This window comes from Serinus canaria, chromosome Z (assembly GCF_022539315.1).
Source record: "Serinus canaria isolate serCan28SL12 chromosome Z, serCan2020, whole genome shotgun sequence".
NCBI classification, from domain to species: Eukaryota; Metazoa; Chordata; class Aves; order Passeriformes; family Fringillidae; genus Serinus; species Serinus canaria.
The window spans coordinates 37,128,231-37,138,997 of NC_066343.1; positions in this window are offsets into that span (position 1 = coordinate 37,128,231).

The window sequence follows — 10,767 nt, forward strand, 5'->3', positions numbered from 1 at the left end:
GACAAAGAAGCGACATTTAAGTCCCTGGCAGTGACAAGCTGAGCTTCTGCTCCCTCAGTCTGGAAATATGTTCTGCATTTTTCTACAGGACCTGTTTTGCACCTCTATTCTGTGTCACTGAGGGCGACTGGGGAGTAGGGCAGGGTGTGGTCCATCATCTTCTCCAAATGCTAAGTGTCTCTGCAAGAAGGCCCTGCGAGAGGGAAGACCACCCAGACAGCTGCCTTCACAGACTATGCTCTGCTAGCAGGGCTGATACAAAGTGACCTTCTGGCCCCACTTTTCATAGCCTTCCCGAGCTACTTGAAGCTGCCCTTTATTGAAAGCAGCAGCAGCCCACTAGGTCTGTGACTGGCAACATGGGAAAGGGCCCCGAGGACAGGAATTTAGAGGCTCTTTGATTTTCTCTTCTCTGTCACGCTGAAATGGCATTTGACTGAAGCTGCATGAGAACTGCTGGCTGCTCTCATGTCAGTTCTAAATTCAACCATCTGCAGCAGCACAGCAGTCACAGGACAAACTGTGGTCAGTGCACATGAGTCTGTTTCTCTTCAGCGCTCCCTAGCAGCTCCATGACAGGAGAAGGAATGTCTAAGAAATAGAAGATGGAAGCTGAAGTCAAAGCAAGATCTTCCAGTGCTAATTTTAAGTAAAATTGTAAAATTTTTAACCACAAACATGACACTAATGCAATCCTCTGATACCAGAGGACTCCAGCCAAACATTTCCTGGGTGAGGCTTCTCCTGGGTCAGGGAGACCTGGCCTACTCAGGACAAGCACCCTTGTGTGAACACAGTGAAACATCACAGGAGTCAAACTGGGAGTGGAATTGCAGCAGAAAATAGGTATGTGCTGACCTTCACATTCAGATTAGCTAATGCCACCGCTCTCTAGGGGCAATCTGCTGCACCCACACCAAGCAATTTCCCCACACTCAAAAATCAGCACACAAAACGTATAGCTCCCTAATTCCAGCTTTATGCTCCCAAGTGTGAACATGCAACCCTGGCATGTTGCCTCAATGCTTCTTTCATTCAATGAGTTATGTGACCTGAGGATGAGCAGCTGCCTTGAAGCTAACTTTTCTGCCTGTAGTTCTGTCAAGGCTTTGAAGGTTGACTGGGAAGACCTTGATTTCCAGGGATTCAAAACTCTGAGTCTTGTTCTGGCTACCTCTAGCTGAAATGGAAGTGCAGAAAATTCATAATGAATCTCCACTCAGTTCTCCAACAAATCAGCAAGAAGCCCTGACTTTTAAAAATTTCTCTGCTATTTGTCAGATTCTCAGAGTCCAACTCCAGATTCTCCAAGTCGTACTATAAGACATAAATATCTCTGTCACTAGAAGAGCAAAGATGCCACACAAACGAGTAAAATAATAATTCGTTGTCTATGCAGTTACTGAGAATGTGTGAAAAGAGAAAGAGGAACAGTCATTCTCAGTAGCTTTGTGTTTCCTCTAGATAAAATTCTAAAGGTGGTTGAGATCCAATTTACAAGGAACTGAGATTTCAATAAAATTTGTAACAAGGGAATAAGAAAAAGCAGAAAGCTATTCAGACAAAGCTAAAAGAGAAATTGTGAAGGAGGGTACTGACAACATTTAACATTTATTTGTCTCCAAAGAGAAGAAGCATCATTAAAAGGTTCAGCTCTGCAATTCTCACAGGGTAAAAGAGTTAAACACAATATGGTTCAGTTCCCAAAACTCAAGAGCTTGTTGCCTTGTTAGTCAGTGATGGGCTAATAAGCACAGGTAACAAAATTAGTGCTTTAATTGGCATCTTACCTCAAATGCCAGGAACTAGAGTGACATTACCTACTCCCTGAAGAAAGAATTTGTAATATCATAATACAGAATTCCCAGAGCATGCATGATATTGCTTTTTTTAGGAAATCCAAAAGAGAGCATAAAGTTTCATGGTAAACTGAATTTGTGAAAACCCCATATCTGAAAAAACACCCAACCTTTCTTTCTATAGCACAACTATTTGTGTACCTTAGATCTTCAATACAGCTAAATGCAAGGTATGCAAGGGAGCTATACGTTAAAATTTAGCTTTGTTTAGCTGTCATGAAAAACATAAATACATGGGAACAAAGTAAAATGCTGAACAATAGTTCATGAAAATACTATCTGTATATTCAGTATATCAAAATAATATACCAAATATCAATATAAAAGCATATGATAAGTAAAAACATTTTAGCAATTATGCCTATAGATTTAGCCCATGTAAGATGTCACACATTTTCTTCACATATTAAAAGCTAAACATACATGGGTTTGGATGAGTTCAAAGCAAAAGGAAACCAAAGAGTCAGAATTTCTGCATAAATATGAATTTTTTTTCCAAGAAGTTTAAAGTAAATGCTCTGTGGTTTAAAAACTGCTGTATTGATGCAACAGAAGGTAGAAGTCTCAATTTTGGTGTTTTCTAGGGCTCCAAAACATAGATGTTTTGGCAGATTTTGTACCGCAACATCTAATTGTTGGAACCAGTTTCCTGGCTCCCAGTCTCTCAGCCCATCTAAGTGTACAGGTACAATTTGGTGAGCCAGCCTAAGCCAAGAGTGAAGTTTTTACTCTGAAATGTGAGTCCTTGACCTGAGAGAACTGAAGTACAGATGTAATTTCCATTCTGTCATCCTGGCTAGGAAATGCACTAACCTGCAGCTGGTAAGGAGAAATAGGCAGGTGGGGGTGGAAATGTCCAAAACTCCTGCAGCTAAATATGACATAGCTAATATGTTGGAGTCCTAAATCCTCAGCTGAAGCTGTCACAGAGAGCCAGCCTGTACAAACCACTCTGGACAGAAACAAGGAAAAGTCAGGCTTAGTCTATGCAGTCCAGTCAGCCACTTTTCAGGTTTATTAAGGCACGTAGATTATCAAAGGAGCCAAATCTTAAACCTTTTAGGATAGCAAAAAGATTAGAAAAGGACACAAAAGAGGAGCTAAAACTTTGAACCATTCATCAGGAAGACACAACCAGAAATTCACTTCTCTGCCTGACAAGTATGATCATACCGCCTTGATATCTGAAATCAGGCAATGAACAAGTATGTAACATGATAAATAGCTGGATTTTTTAAACCTTCCAGATGCTGAAATATGCTTGTTTGTTCATGAAAGTTATCTGCTTTATACTGCCTTTTAAACATGCTTGTTTTCTTTCCAGACGAAACAAGAACAAGTGAACTAGAACAGAGGGAAGAGTGTCACAGCTCTTGAAATCCAATCTGTCTTACCTTATATTGCTAATTTGGGGTGGAGAAAATTGTGTGGTTCAATTTACAGCTAGGATTCCTCCTTAATTATGCCCTTCCTCCACAGCTCTAACATAGGACACATACCTTTTACAGAAACCTAAAAATCAAGAGTATTGCACAGTCCAGTTCTAGTATTGTTACCACTGGTTTTGACAGATTGATCAAAACAAATACAAACAGCAGAAAAAGGCAGTGAAATTTTCTGGCCAAACATGATTTGAAGGGCATGGTAAAGGAACAGCTGACAGAAAAGGAAGTCTTTCTACACTGCAGTTAATGTTGAGAAAAGTTCTTTACTATGTGCTTATAAAGAGTTCTTCACAATAAGACAATGTGCAGTTATGTATTTCGTTTACATACTTATGTTCCTACATCCTACCAAAACAAAAAAATATTCATTGAATATAGAGCAAACACCTCTGTCTTCCAGGTAAGTTTTCAGTGAAGGCAAGTCCTGTGCCGTTTACTGCAAGCATGAACCAGCTCTACACAATGATGACACTTTTTAATTAATACCACATCTTGTTTTGTCTTGCCAGATTTCAACAAGTTTAGCTAAAAAATCCCCACTTTTACCCTTCAGGAATTTTGGTTGCAACCTCCATTAACCATGCCAAATTCCCTCAGGAAATTGAGTTAGATGTTTGTTACTACACTATAAATTAACTAAAATTGTACTTTGCCTTCAAATTGACAACTTCTGGGGAGAAGGAAGGATGAGCTGTTTCCCAGAATGACTGGCAGAATGTCCAAAATACTACCCATTAATTAAGAAATCATCAAGACATTATCTTTACTTTACCAAAGGTGTGCTGTGCAGGATGACTATCCTGAATAAAAATAATGATTCACATGAAACCCGTATAAGTACCAGCAGCACAACAAGCTTTCAGTCATAGCACTACTGTTGCTTGGCAGATCAAGTTTTCAGGAATGAGATGCCCCAGTCTTTTGAAGTGTGAGTGACTATTCAGCACACTGAATCACCAAATTTACCCCATGTAAAGTGAAGAACATGGCCTACTTTTCTTGGCTAAAACTAGATTTAGAGAGCATTCAGAACTACTTATGGTTTTTCTCAAAACTCTGCTATTCCCTGTATCACAAGAGATGACAATGGATGGAGGGTAAGCCCTGCAAAGCAAAATCTCAGCTTCTATCAATTTAGTGGGACTTTGCCTTTGTGTCCAGTGTTGCCAGGATTTCTGCCCAGCTTTATTCAGCAGCCAGAAAATGGCAGGGAATTGGAGTCAGCTCAGCTTTAGGGGCAATCACATCACTGGGCTCAGAATATTTTACCATTATTTTGCATTTAGGCAAATCCAGACTCATAATCACTTCTCGTAAGCCAATCTCTTGTACTTCCCTGTAAGCCAATCTCTTTCAGCTCTATTCTTTCCTTTTTTCTCTCACCAGCAGAAGCTCTTTTAAGGAACAGAAGAATCGTTGCTTTGTGGAATCAAACTCCAGAGTATCATAGGCAGTAGAGCTGTCTCCATGCCAGGCACTCCAGACATCCTGGGCAAGCACTGTAGTAGCTTTGGGTGATAACTGGAGAATACAAAATAAAATTGTCACAACACATTTCACAGAATTTTATAAACAAACAATTTCAGAAATTTCCCTCTCTTCTCCCTCTAATATTTCCCTAGTTTACACCCTTAAACATATAATTTGTAAACACAGATAATTTTTGTATGACATCTAAAAAAAAAAAATTACAAATCAATTTTTCATTATTTGCACAGACTCCTTGGCTTTTGCAAGATTTCAGACTCAAACAGCATAAGATTTACAGAAATTGTTGGAGTGCCACCTATTGGAAATAGATGTACAAATGGAAAATACCTTGGTTAGCTGCATAAAATAATTATTTATTACCCAAATGCTGGTTTAACTAGATCAAGTTAAGAGGCTTTTAAATGCTTACAAATCATGTTCCATGTATAATTATGGTTAAATTTAGATCAGCTTGTAATGTAAAAAAAAAAAACAAAAATCAACCTCTCTAAGGAGCAAAACACTAGAAAGTGGCAAAGATTTATAGTCCTGGACTATAAAATAGCAAATATCAGAGCAGAATTAAAAGAATAATCACCTGCCTAAAACCTGACTCATTTTACTAAGCTGTATATTCATGGCTAGTGTAAATAGATTCACATCAGATCCTGGTTTTCACTCTGCAGAGATATATGTAATCTTTAGGCTCACACAGTTCAGCTGTGTTTTAGACTCTGAATATAAATAATTAATTTTCCCTATGGAAAACTATCACCTTGAGATAAAACAGCCCTGACCTCCCATGGAGAACTTACAATCAGTCTGGGACACTACAAGCAGTTTTAATAAAATGATTTTCAGCTGTCTTTTCTGTTCAGAAGACACTTAGGCAATGGCATCGGGGACTTCTCTCCTCTGTCCCCTATGAACAGATAAATTTATGGATTTATCCTCACTACTTTCCATGCAATATCTTCAGCTTTTCTATTAAGTGAAAGTATGCTGATTTACACTTAAAATTAAAAGAAACTACTCAAATACAGAAAGCAACTGAAAAATTTGGCCTAGTTTTGCACCTTGGACTTGATCCTTGAGCTGTCTGCCCTCACTCCTCCCTTATCACTGAGCAAGCAGCAGATTGGGAAGGCCATTGCCTGGAGAGCATCACTACTGAAATCCTAAGACATCCGTTTCATTTCCTCATCATTCCTACTGCAGCTTCCTCCTTTGTGGCTTTATGAGCTTTCACACTAAAAGAAGTAAAGTGTTGCCCAGCTCTTTTCTGTCCAAACATCCCAGCCTTGATCTCAGAGTCACACTATTCCTCTTACAAGTTCTTCTGTTAATTAGCACTGACCCCTGACCAGCTCATGACAGCTTCTGTAGCAGCTCTTTTCATGTTTATGATTAAGAGAGCTACATAAACACAGAGTGGTAGCTTTTGTAGATTGCTCCAGGAAAAAAACAAAACAGAAAAAACTGCAGCTAATTATACATGTTAGCATAGAGTAGAAAAAGAAATAAATGATATGGCACAAAAACAAAGTAAAGCAAAAAGCACTGGGTATGGGCTATTTAATATACTTAATCCTCAGAACTATTCCAGCAGCCAGAATTTCAGTTTGTTTAGTTGTCCACAGTGGCATAAAATTTTCAACTCAAATTTTGGACTGAGTAGTATTTCATAATGTGTTTACAAAAGTGGCATATGGAAATGAATTACTAAAACACATGCTCTTTACTTTTACTTGCAAAAAAGGCTAAAACACCTTTTCCATTTATTCTGCTTATAAACCAATATATACACACACACACACACACACTAACAGTATATAAATTGACAGGATCACTTTCAAAAATCAGTTCCTAGTCTGTCTCACCTTCATTTCTAGCAGATGTCTGATACATAAATTCATTCTTTACAACTACTTCTTTTCCTGGTAGCTTACATCATTCTATGAGTGAACACGTTTTTATTCCTTGGTTTTATCTCTTCCTCCAGATCCCACAGAGTATGCTCCAGGCTTCTCTGTGGTTTATAAAAGACTTTTTCTCCTATAGCTTTCTCTTGAAACTTCAATCATTCTCTGCTTCCTCTTGAGGCATGCCCTCACATGTAGCTTCCCTCCTTTAACAACCTTATTTTATTCTTCTGGGGACATATTTACAACAAAAGTTTAGGGGCATCAGAAGCAACATTTCTTTGGTGCAACAGCTGTAGACCCACATCTGATAATAATGACATGTCTCCTATGCCCACTGTAGTATCTGCACTTACATTGCTTACTAAGAAGAAGGAAATGTGAGGAGAATAAAAACACCACAAAAGTCTCAGTGAATTCACCAAGACTGCTTCAGGTTTTGTACCATATTTCTGACTTAAATGACTATGCCATAAGCATTTTAGGTGAGAACTAGTAAGGATAAGCACAGCAGCAATTGTCTGGTGCTAAGAAAAGGCTTAGAAGTCTTATCTGTGACCAGATTTTTGTGAGTACAGATCCTAGGCTCCTCCTAATCTTCTATTTTCTTCCAACGGAATTTTTTCCTTGCAAATCCAGCCATAGTTGTGGATGAAAGTGGGTTTTTTCCCCATTTGGTGTCTTTCAAACTGGCAGTGAAGACGTAGCCATGACATCACATTATTCTAAAGATGTATGTACTTAAAGCCCAGTTTCAGTAGATTACTAAAATACTCGGTGAAAGAAGGCAAAAGAGTCTGCTGATTTTCTTTCTGCGGGACTGTGTGAAATATAAGTTAAGTGAAGCTAATCTCTGTGTTGTTTAGATACCAGGACTCACAGAAATGGGAAAAGAGAATTGATCTATTTTAAATTTTATCCATAGTCTGGAAAAATTGCAACTTCAACACGATCTTCAGTTGTAGATAGCATATTCCAACCACCTCTGACAAATTGCCCAGAAGATTTTCTGAATGTGTTTTGGAGTAGTGCAAAACCAGGAGTTCAGGTGTGCCTACCAGCTAAAAGCAGCAAAGGTAGATTTGGGAGTTGTTGGCTAGAATATACAGGAATTCTCTACAGGTGACATGGCAACTGTGGATACAAACTAAATTAATAGACATATTTTTCATAAGCAATTAACATAGCTGAATGAAAACCAAAAAAAAATATGCAAACATCTTTACTCTCACCAGCCACAAAAAACCCCAACACCAAACCAAAAAAAGAAAAAAAAACCCAACAAAAACAACAAGAGAGCCTCAAAGCACAAAAACCAAACAACACAAACATCCACACACCAAAAAAAAAAGCCACACCAAAAAATTTAAGTTAAAAAAATCCTACTGCAAGGCTTATGGCTTTTTCAGTTATTTGAGGATACCAAGGCTCATTCATTTTACCCTGAATAGTCATACTAAATGAATGATGAGATTTATAATTTCCACACTATGGATCTCTCCCTTGTGGTATAAATATCTGTAAAAAGCTCCCATGAGGTATGGCAAAAGACGCCTTTAACCTTTGCATACATAATTTCAGATCAGCTTAGTATCATTTTTCTGAGAATGAAACCATATGTCACCTGATGGCTCAGGGGACACACTGGCATATGGAGCCCTTCATGCTTTAACTGCCAGCTTGAATCCAGCCCAGGTTCATAACATCCAGCCCTGCTGTATCTGGAGGCTGCTGGGTAATCTGTGTGAAATGAGTTGGCCATCTCAGACCAGACCCTACAGCACAGTTGTCCACCAGAACGTGACCACTGCAGATGGCTCAAACTTGCCCTTCTGTCAGCGCTATCAGCAAGTCAGCCAAAGATTAAACGAGTGTTGTAGATCCATGAGCAGTCACTCGGCAGAAATCAGTCTCCCAAGCCAGGAAATTGAGAGTGGACACGAAGGGCACTGCCTTGGAGAAAGACCTTTCCTCAGCCAGCCATCTTCAGCTCCTTTGAGTTAGTGTTGCAACACTCACTCCAAGCTCTTCCTCCATCCTGATTTAACCCATTAGGTAGATCAGCTTTTACCATTAACGCATTAATGTTCCACACATGATGGTAGATCCTTGATTAGTGATAACTGCTGTCTTAAGTGAGGATTCAGATCTCTGAAAAATCTTTTGAAAAGGAGAATGCAGAATTAAAGTGTCACGATGACAAGAGGTTCAAACATGGAATCATTTTATGAAATAAAATCATTTTATGAGGAAAAATACCATATGTTAACAAACAGCTTTCTTTGAAATGCATCCAATACTATAAAATAATTAAATAATAATATAAACACATGCATTGCAGTAGAGATTACTGAAGGACTGAGAAACAGAAAGTTTAAAGCCTCATGGGAAAATATTACCAGGGATCATGTTAATAATTTTCAACAGAAGGAATTTTTATCAATATGAAATGTGTGTTTTCTCTTTGCAGTACTGAAAATATTGTACATCTTTATTATTGGTTCTCAGTTAGGCTTCCAAAACTATCATTTCGGTTTTAATTCCTTCTGGAAAATCTATGAAGACAGACATTTTAATGCATAGCATGACACTGATGTACAGCTGGGAAATTAGGCCAGGCAAATTAATTGATAATGCAGTTCTTTATGCACTCTGTGGGAGCTGCATCACAAAGGGGGCTGTAGGTGTTTACAAATAAAACAGAAACTGGGAGGTGATTTTAAGAACAGATCTGATCAGATTCTGATTATTACTAATCAGATTCTATTCCACATATTGCCAGGTAACAAAAGAGTTTACATGAAAGTATTAGTGTTAACAAGTACTGGTTCATTGTTATAACAGCTCAGGTATACCTATTTACACAGGGTTTTTTTTCTTTTTTCTGGTACCAGATCTGTTGGTGTTTTTTACCATTGCAGCTTTGTTAAATAAATATGCAGCTTTATTAAATAAATAAATATGACAGAAAGCAGCATACACAATTTACACGTTTTTATTACTTTTTTGCTTTTGCAAATTATATTATTATTACAGAAAAAGCACCTATTATGTCAAGCACAATCCAGCTATCTGAGAATTCATACCCAGCTGCAGAATAGAGGTTGATCTGATAAACACCAGCCATTGATACAAATTTCTAGGCAAAGTATTTCTATATCAAATTTCTATTCCAAAGTATTTGATTTCAGATTACTTATAGAACTATGGTATGTTCATGTAATATGTACTGCATTTACTTTTTCCTTTTCAAATGTTAATTTTTGTCTTGTATTTCCATTAAATATGGAGTTCAGATTTTTAAAGGTTTTTGCAAATGGAGTAGGAACTATAGTTTCTTCCACTTCTATTTGCATTATCCTGATAACAAGGTGTTCTCCTCTCAGTTACAGAAAATGTAAAGGGCAGTTTAAAGCATATGTGCATGGATTAATCTAAGATTTACTAAAAGAAGATTAATAATAATATCTCCATTTATTATTATCCCACAATATGGAATTTAAACAGTACTTTTAACACTGAGTTGGGTTGAGTATAAGAGTACAATAAGAGTACATTTAATGGACATATAATAATGGACAATAAATGGACATTTTTCCACAGGTACAGTAATGTTAATGAAACATGAAAAACAGACATTTGTCTCAGTGGGCTAAAGAGCCTATATGAACATCAGAAACAGAAGATGTGTGATGTGATCAATTTTGGCATGAAGGACTGGAATTTTCAGCCACTTGAAGTAAAATGTAATCAACATAGAGGCTGATACTTGTGTTGGAGAGCTGGTTTTATCTCTTTTGTACCTTCTGTTGTATCTCTTTTGTATTTGACTCTTTCTTCTTTCATACTTTAAAATTAAAAAAAAAAAACTCAGCAGTTAGGTAAATGGTAAATAAAATGCACATATCTATTTTTAATTAAATAATTCACAGAACAGAAAAAGAATAGCATGCCATCCCTTCCCCAAAGATGGGATGGTTGAGTATTCAGGTTGAGTCCTCATTAATGGCCAGGCTCAAGCACAATTTGTGTTTGAGGTATCTTTTCTCTGACAGGAGTCTTACTATATCA